Source organism: Trichomycterus rosablanca, chromosome 11 (assembly GCF_030014385.1).
Source record: "Trichomycterus rosablanca isolate fTriRos1 chromosome 11, fTriRos1.hap1, whole genome shotgun sequence".
NCBI classification, from domain to species: domain Eukaryota; kingdom Metazoa; phylum Chordata; class Actinopteri; order Siluriformes; family Trichomycteridae; genus Trichomycterus; species Trichomycterus rosablanca.
In genome coordinates this window covers 15,533,489-15,543,459 of record NC_085998.1, presented here as the reverse complement: position 1 = coordinate 15,543,459, position 9,971 = coordinate 15,533,489, and positions in this window count along the sequence as shown.

Sequence of the window (9,971 nt, the reverse complement as noted above, 5' to 3'; positions counted from 1 at the left end):
TATTATGAATGACCACAAATTAAAGAAAACAAATACATAATTTATATATAAATTCATTAAAAAATATTTTAAAGTCATCACTTTGTTTGTACTGTATATAGAAAACCATGCTGTTATTGTTGCATGAGTGTGCATCCAAACACACATACGCCGTTCTGCTGTGTCTGCCATTCTTTCTTGGACGAAGGAGAGGAGATGGCCGGTGCTGAGATGCCTGCAATGTGGACATAATTAGCAAAGTGGAATTAAGCCTGCATGTTGTCGGCTAAATTTAGCACGGCTTGATAACTCGGCCATTTAAAACGGATGCCTCCGCTGGGTTAGGAAGCTCGCAGTGAGAGAAAATAGATAAAGCCATAACGGATGACCCCTCTCAGAACAGGAACTAAATGTGTTATAGGATGTGAGCCTATTAATTGTAAAATGCCTAAGTTATTGCAAAAAAAAATCAATACAAATGTAAAATATAAAATGTACATAGACGATAAAATTGTAATGATGAGGGTGAAGCAAAAGTCACAATTTTATCACTCTACAAATATACACTATGTGACCAAAAGTATTTGGACATATGACTATGACCTTGTTGGATATCCTATTTAATATGAATGAATGAATAAATAAATAAATAAATAATAAAATAATTATAAAATAATGCATTGCTTATTTATTTATATATAAAAAAAATTAATTAATAAATTTTTTATAAATAAACAAATAGATAAATCAATCAATAAATAGATAAATAGAAAAATAAATAAATGCATTTTTATTTAATTATTTATAAATAAATAGATAAATCAATAAATGAATAGATAAAAAATATAAAAATAAATAAAAGCATTGTTTGTTTATTTATATGTACATATTTACAAAAATAAATAAATTAATAAATGCTTTTTTATTTAATTATTTATAAATAAATAAATAGATAAATAAATAGATACATAAAAATAGATAATTAAATAAATAAATAAATACAAATATAAAGAAAGAAATACATGAATAAACAAATTACTTGTTTATTTATTATATTTATGTATTTATAAAATAATAGATGAATAAATGCATTTTTATTTCATTATTTATAAATAAATAGATAAATAAATAGATAAATATAGAATAAAAAAATAAATAAATGCATTCTTTATTTATTTATACTTGTGTATTTATAAAAATAAATAAATAAATGCATTTTTATTTAATTATTCATAAATAAATAAATCAACTATAGAGATTTAAGTGGATATTTTCTTCACTGTGCCTTAAATTAAGGTACATGTCAAAGATACAGAAGAGGTACCCTTAAGGGTGCCACCCCAGCAGCAAGCAAAGATATGTTCCTATATGTGTATCGTCCATTATTTTTCTGCATCATTAAAATAAAACATCTTCACGAGCACCAATAAACACTCCAGGGATTCGTGAGCTGACCGTACTGTACCTCACTGCACCGCATGGATATCTATATTTTTAACCTTAAAGCCTGGCCACGGTGTCTTCACCCGCACTGCTATTAATAGACGCTACGCCTCCATCTCTGGTTTCCTTCGCCCAGAGCAAGGGGAGGATAGAGGGAGAGATGAGGAGAGAGGAAAACACAGCTTGAATGGGTCACACTGTCCCGGGACACAAAGAAAAATACACAAACCTTTAATGAAGGTGTCCTGCATGTCCACAAGAGTTGCAGGTAACCAGCAATATTTTTAGTAAATGGGCAATGTGAGAAATTCTATTTGTCTGCATTTGAACATCATACATGATGACATACACAATATGGTCAAGTACTTCCCATTTCAAAACCATTAGCATTATTATGGAATTGAGCCTGCTTCAGTCTTGCTATTATAAGAGCCTCTGCTCTTCTGGGAAGACTTGAAATCATAATGGCTTTCATGAGATTTGGACCATGTCTGTGGAAACCTGTGCCAGGTTTCAGATCGGATAGGGTTTGCACTGTCTAGTTAATGCAATAACCCAAGCAGTGAAGAAAAACACAAGGCATAGTATGACTCGGAGTGTCAGAAAGGGGTTGGTGCTAGTCTGCAGCCCTTCTCCTAGCAAGTGTAGGGGGGATGCAAGTGGCAGAGGGATTGTACTAGGAAACTGGACATGACTTACAAGGGGAAGAAAAAAGAGAATAATGTGAAAAACAAATGCTGAAACAAATTATTAAAATGACAAATAAATCAACAACTTATCTCCTTAGGTCTTTTTTGTTTGTATTTATATTTCAGTGAATGCAGCAAGGTCGTATCTTGTACAATGGCTCACCCTGCGCCCTGATGTGTATATGTATATAAGACAGGTAAAGCCTTTCATTCTATTCACTGCAAAACTGCCAGTACAGACCTGCACCAAGACAAGTGTCAATTCATTTCCCCACGGCCTGAAATCCATCAGAAATGGACAGAATGTGGACATGATTCCATGAACATCCTTTAGTGCCATTAAAATATGTCAGGAGTGAACACTGTAGCTTCCACTCAAGAAAAAGATGGAAAAATAACAAAAATAAAATACTCTGTTAATATAATTAATTAATTAATTCTTTTATTTTACTGTTTTACTGCTTTATTGCTTTATTCTGGTCAGGGTTGCAATGGGTTCTTATTCACTGGGCAAAAGGGCCAACATGTAATTATGGATAGTAACTACTTACTTATACATATTATATAAATAATATAAACACAAATTATAGATAAATATAAACTTATATGTATTTATTATTTCTAATATTTTAATTCTAATATTCTGTATACAAATACAAAAATAAAAATGAGATTTTGTAATCTTAAAAACAATGACAGAATATACTAATCAAAACTTAAAAAAAAAAAAAAAAAAAAAAAAAGATAAAGATAAATAAATAAATAAATAAATAAATAAATAAATAAATAAATAAATAAATAAATAAATAAATAAATAATAAAAAAATATTAATTAAATGAGTCCACTTACATTTTTTACTTAATTTGTTTTTTCACTCTAATGGGCTTTTTCCACAGTAAATAATAATAATAATAAAAAAGTATGATAATTAAATAATTAAATAAATTATTGTTATTATTGGTATTATTACTATTATTATTAGTAATAGTATTATTAATATTATTATTGGTATTATTATTGGTATTAATATTATTATTATTATTAATATTGGTATTAATACTATTATTTTTTTATTGTTATTATTAATATTATTATTGTTATTATTATTATTATTCTTATTATTATTGGTATTATTACTATTATTGTTGTTATTATTATTATTATTATTATTATTATTGGTATTATTATTATTGGTATTATTATTGTTATTATTATTATTATTTTACTATTGGTATTATTACTATTACTATTGGTATTATTATTATTATTGGTATTATTACTATTATTATTATTATTATTGGTATTATTATTATTATAACACAACAATACTACTTCTACTACTACTACTACTACTACTACTACTAATAATAATAATAATAATAATAATAATAATAATACCAACAACAACAACAAAACAACAACAGTAATAATAATAATAAACAATTTACAAATAACATGTGGTACCTTGCAATTTTTTAAATGCCATTTAATATTGCAGTCATTTGCTTTTCACAATGAATACTTAAGGAATGAGTAAATAGTGCAAGCCATAAACGGGTGGCACAGACTAAAGGTTCAGGGAGTTTGACTAGTTGGATGATATTGTACTAGGAAAAAGAATGTTTCCCTGGATTCTAAGGTTATATGTGTTGAATCACAGTCGTGATAAAGTACTTAGAAAGCAAGTCACTGTGAACCGAAGACGGCAATGTTCAGGACCTCTGCCTGCAAGTGGACTTTGTGCCAGTGTGCAAACACAATATAAATGATTAGGAACACTTAGCACTATCTTCAGTTCATGTACTGCTTCTATATTCAGATCACACTCACGTGAAAGAGGATCAGATCTATGAACATTTTATTTAGACTTAAAACACGCTAAGATACTTATTCTAATTAGAATGATTAATAATAATAAAACAAACATTTAAAATGAGTCCGTGCACAGCTGTACATAATGCTAAAATCAGTGGAGGAATTTGAATCTGGAACTCAGCTGTTCTATCTGCCGGCCGGGCGTCTACACAGACATGACTGGGTATTTTTGGGTGCATGAAAAATGTGCCCTGTCCAAATTCAAATGGACTAAAAATAGCAGCAACAAATATAAAGCCTTATGTTATTTTATGCCATGTAACAATAGCATGCAGTTTATTTTATTTACTTTAGCAGTGCATTATGTGTATTTGAAGGGTATAAATGCTATAAATAAAGCCATATTAACAAATCTAACAGCCAATGAGCCAATGCAGTAGTTTTAAACTAAACTAATGAATCACTCATAGTAAGGAACCAAATACACATACACAGTAAAATTATATTTAAATTTTTGCAAAAACTATAATAATAATAATAATAATAATAATAATAATAAGCTTGGCTTTTATGTCAATACAAGTAATTACATTAAGAAAGGGAAAATGAACTATGAGTCAATTGTGAGTAGAGCTCACACACTGACACACAGCGTAAAAAAACCAAAGCAGCCAGAGGAGACACAGGGAGAACATGCAAACTCCACACAGAAACAACCCTGGCCTCCTGGCCGGGGAATTTAACCCAGGACCTTGTTGCAAAAGTGCTACCCACTGCACCTCCATGCAGCCCTATTAATGACATTTTTTTAATTATTATTTTAAAAGAACATGTAATTACTGATATTAAGTAAAATTAGCCTATGAATTACTTATCTATACATTCTAAAGTGTCAAATATAAAATAAATAAATAAATAAATAAAGTTAATGATAAAAACAGGGAAAAGGAACTTTTACTGCAAAATTTCTTAGCATAGGCTTCTTTAGCAGAAAATAAATAGGATTAAACAAACATAATAATAACAATAATAATAATAATAACAATAATAATAATAATAAGAGTAATAATAATAATAATAACAATAATAATAACAATAACAATAATAGTAATAATAATAGTAATATTAATAATAACAACAATAATATTAACAATAACAATAATAATAATAATAACAGTAATAACAATAATAATAATAATAATAACAACAATAATAATAATAGTAATTAATTATTAAATAATAATAATAATAATTATTATTATTCTAACTTACAAATAACATTTGGTACTAAGTTTGTACAAAATTAAATTATATCATCTTTGTAATTTTATTTATTTAATTATTTATTTTGAAGTTGTTAGGCTCTCTGTAAAATAAAAGACACGCACTACATATTTTTAAAATAAGCTCAATAATGTACGCTGTTATTGTATTAATTTTAAGAAATGTACATTTTCTTACTGTGAATAACAGAGTAATATATATATTTTTTTATACCTCTTGACTGGTATGGCTGGCAGTTGGAGGATGCAGAAGTGGCGGTTGAGGTGTGAGGCTGGTTGTATCATCGCATCAGCGACTTTGACCACCAGCAAAAAAGACAACAGTTACAGTGTTAACTGTCAGTCACACTTCACCCTGTCCTGCCCTTCTCGGTCAATACCACAAGTGTGTGTGTGTGTGTTTGTGTGTGTATGCACAAACATGTGCGTGTCTGTGTATGTGTGCATCACTTTGTATGTTTATATGTGTGTGTCCAAGGGGATAAAGTATATGTGTGTATTTGATGTGTGCGTGTGTGTATGTGTGTGTTAAACCACTCTCTCTCTCTCTCTTTCTTTCACACTCTCATGGTCAGGGTGCTGCTGCAGTTTATCTTTGGCTCAGCACTTTCTCTGCCCTTCTGTCCACCTCCAGCCTCCAGTGTGAGAACTACAGCCTTGTCCAGGACAAAGCAGCCCTGGGGCACCAACCCGTACCTTCCACCCCACTAATGCACACACAGCCAATCTTTTGTGCTCACATGTGCGGACACACACACACACACACACACACACACACACGAACACACAGACATATCTACACATGGACATATCTACCTACATGTCTAACTTTAAATAATTAATTAATTTATTTATTATTATAATTTGGGCTCTTGTGGGAATACTTGTGGGATATGTTAAGGTGTTTTGAAGTGCTTTTATGCCAAAACTGAATATATACACTTATGTGTATATACAGTTTCCTCCCTTTGGCTCTCTGGAGTAAATTTAAGGCTTAGTAAGTCTTGTAACCCTTTTCAGATCAATACTTTTTTGACAGCTTTTTACCAGCTCATCGGAAATCCTTTTGTGCCATAGTAAAATTTATTTGTGTCTGTCTACCTATCTGTCTGTCTACCTACCTACCATTCTATCTATCTACCTACCAACCATTATTTCTATCTACCTACCTACCATTCTATCTATCTACCTACCTACCTACCATTCCATCCATCCAACTATCCATCCATCCAACTATCCATCCATCCATCCATTCCTCCAACTATCTATCTGTCCATCCATACATCCATTCCTCCAACTATCAATCCATCCACCCATCCATCCAACCATCCATTCATCCGTTCCTCCAACTATCCATCCGTCCATCCATCCATCCATACATTCCTCCAACTATCAATCCATCCATCCATCCATCCATTCCTCCAACTATCATTCCATCCATCCATCCATCCATTCATCCAACTATCCCATCCATTCCTCCAACCATCCATCCATCCATCCAACTATCCATCCATCCATCCAACCATCCATCCATCCATTCATCCAACTATCCATCCATCCATCCAACTATCCCATCCATTCCTCCAACCATCCATCCATCCATCCATCCAACTATCCCATCCATTCCTCCAACCATCCATCCATCCATTGAATTCTTACATCAGGTATTTGTAAGCATTTGTGAGGTCAGGCAGTAATGTTGAGCACAAGAATGTAGGGCAACTGTAGGGCAGTTGTAGCTTAGTGGTTAAAGCACTGGACTAGTAATCAGGAGTTTGCCAGTTCAAGCCCCACCACTGCTGTACCCTTGTGAAAACCCTTAATTGCTTAGATTATATACTGCCACAACTGTAAGTTGCCTTAGATACAAGCGTTCGCTAAATGCTGAAAATGTAAATGCAAATGAAAAGGTCTGATTCGCCTCCAATGACTCAAAGTTCTAATTTATCTAATTTTTCATGTTTCTGTGCATGGACAGAATAGGAAACATACGTCATCCATGGCATTGTTTGGTGACTGATGAAAGGATGGCACTAAAACACTTTACTGGACACTGATTTGTTCCTGCCACCACTGATGAGCGTGTTCCACTTTCCTTTACTGAAGCTGGAGGAAAGCCAGCTCTTGATCGTGTTCCACTTAAAGACAACGGTGCAAAGGATACAGAGCTATAGGAGGCACATAGGAGCTATAGACCTGCATAATGTAAAGTATTTCATTTTTGAAAATGTAGACAATATAGCCAAAAGTATGTAGACACCACTCCTAATTACTGAGTTCATATGTTTAGTTCCACTCATTGCTAAACTGAAAAGTAACATATTACATAAAATGGACCAATGGTTTGGGAAAGGCCTTTTCCTGTTCCAGCATGATTGTGCCCCTGTGTCCAAAGCGAGATCTATACCAACATGGTTTCATGAGTTTGGTGTGGAGAAGCTGACAGACACCTGATCTCACAGAACTTCTGGCATGAGTCAGGCATTCTGGCCAACATTAATTCCCAACCTCATAAATTTTGGGCAAAACCTTTTCAGAGTAGTGGAGGCTGTTATAGCCCATGGTTTTGGAATAGGAGGTTCAATGGTCAAGTCTCCACATGCTTTTAGCCATATAGTGTAAATGCTCATGTTCAGCCCTGAGATGCCCAGTCTAAGCTGTGTTGATTCTAATTTGGAAATAAAAGAAACTAAAACTTGAGATTTTCCATGCAAACCTGAAAAGGTTTAAACTGCTCAACCACAGCCTAGCATTATTCCTAGTATTAGGAATATTAAAACTTGGAATATTTGTGTGTGTTAAATATTTGGAAAATGACAAATTACTGTTGGTAAAAATAAATAAATAATAAAAGTAATAATACTAATAATAACAGTAATAAACATTAAATTAATTAAGTAATATTAAATACAAAAGTTATTAATAATAGTAATAATAATAATAATAATAAAAGTAATAAAAATTTAATTATTTAAATAATATTAAATACAAAATCTAATAATAATACTTATAATAATAACAATAATAATAATTACAATAATAATAACAACAACAACAACAACAACAACAATAATAATAATAATAAGAAGAAGAAGAAGAAGAAGAAGAAAAAGAAGAAGAAGAAGAAGAAGAAGAACAATAACAATATTAATAAATGTAGGTGCTTGGGTGGCACAGAGGGATCTGGAGTTTAAATGTCCAGCAGTGCTATTGGCTGGGTCAGATGTCTACATACGGGTAGACTGGCATCCTGTCCGAGGTGTGTTTCTGCACTGTGGCCAGTGATTTTTAAGAAACCGGACCCACCGAAACCATAACCAAAATAGAGTAGTTGTAAAATATGAAATTGAATTTTAAAAATTATATTGCACTTTATTGCAATGCTAATATGCTAATACATAATGTGATTTTTTTGTCAATGTTTATTTAGCAACCATATGCATTTTTTATATCTAATCCCTACTGTAATGAGCTCAAACGCTAAAATGCACAGTCTTACTTAAGTACTGCTTCATGTTTTAAAAATCACCAGACCTTTATTTAATACTACTCTACTTACCTCTAAGCATAAACCTATGCCTCCAGTGTCAGGACTTGATACCCATCCTGCAAAAGGATCACTTCACCTCCACTTTGTTCCAGAAAGTGCAGCATATAGAATCAATCTTGCTTGCTTGAAGTGCTAGCTAAAAGCCCTTTTCATGCTTCAATAGTATTACAGCTAACAGCCTCAATCCTTCACCGAGAGCACGACTCAGATCCAGGGATAGAAATCTGAGTGAGATGTTATCCTTAAGGCCCCACAAAAGCACACAAGCCCTGAGGAAGATGGACTCTCACCGCTCCGCTACGAGGCTTTCGGAAATCCATCACCCCCTTCCCGAGAGCTCGGCCTAGGGGAAGGTGATTTTACACTGCCTGCTGTTAGTCAGGTGCAGGGGGATGAAAAATGGAAAGCGCACCATGTGGAGCGGTGAAAAAAGCTGAAGCCACCGTTACAGTAGTGCTATTCTTTGTATTTGGTCATGGGGCTTACAAGCTTTATTGGAAGAATAAAATAAATATGTGATATTTTTATTAATACAGAGATGTTTACATGGAAATAAATACATTCTTTATTGGATACTAGTTAATTAGTTTGTTACTTTTAATAATATAAATACAAAAAGAAAAAGAACTACATGGTCAACTTTATGTAGACACCCCTGCTAATTACTGCATCCAGAAATGGTTAAGTAAAACTATTGATATAAAACCAACGATATGTTTCTCACTTTGGTCATGGAACTTCAGTGGCTTGCAATCCTACTGAAATTAACCCTTGTGTGGTGTTCAGGTCTGTGGGACCCGTTTTCAATGTTTACCCAAAGAAAAATGATGCTATTTATTATTATTTTAACCTCAGACTCCTTGCCTTTGGCTCTTTTTGTGTAAAGAACATATAAAATAACACGTTTTTAATGAGTTCATACTGTACCCCCCCCCCCCCCCACATGTGGTGACTCGCAGGTATAAAAGTGTATCCCTTTACTCTGTCCTACTACAACATGTCCTGCTGTGAGTGTGTGTCTGTCTGTCTTTCTCTCTGTGTGTTTCTGTCTGTTTCTCTCTATCTGTCTGTCTGTCTGTCTGTCTGGCACTCTGTATGTCTCTCTCTCTCAAACACAGAGACACAAACAGAGAGAAAGACAGACAGACACAGACGGACAGACAGAGAGAAAAGTAGAGACAGAGAGAGAAATAGACAGACAGACAGAGACA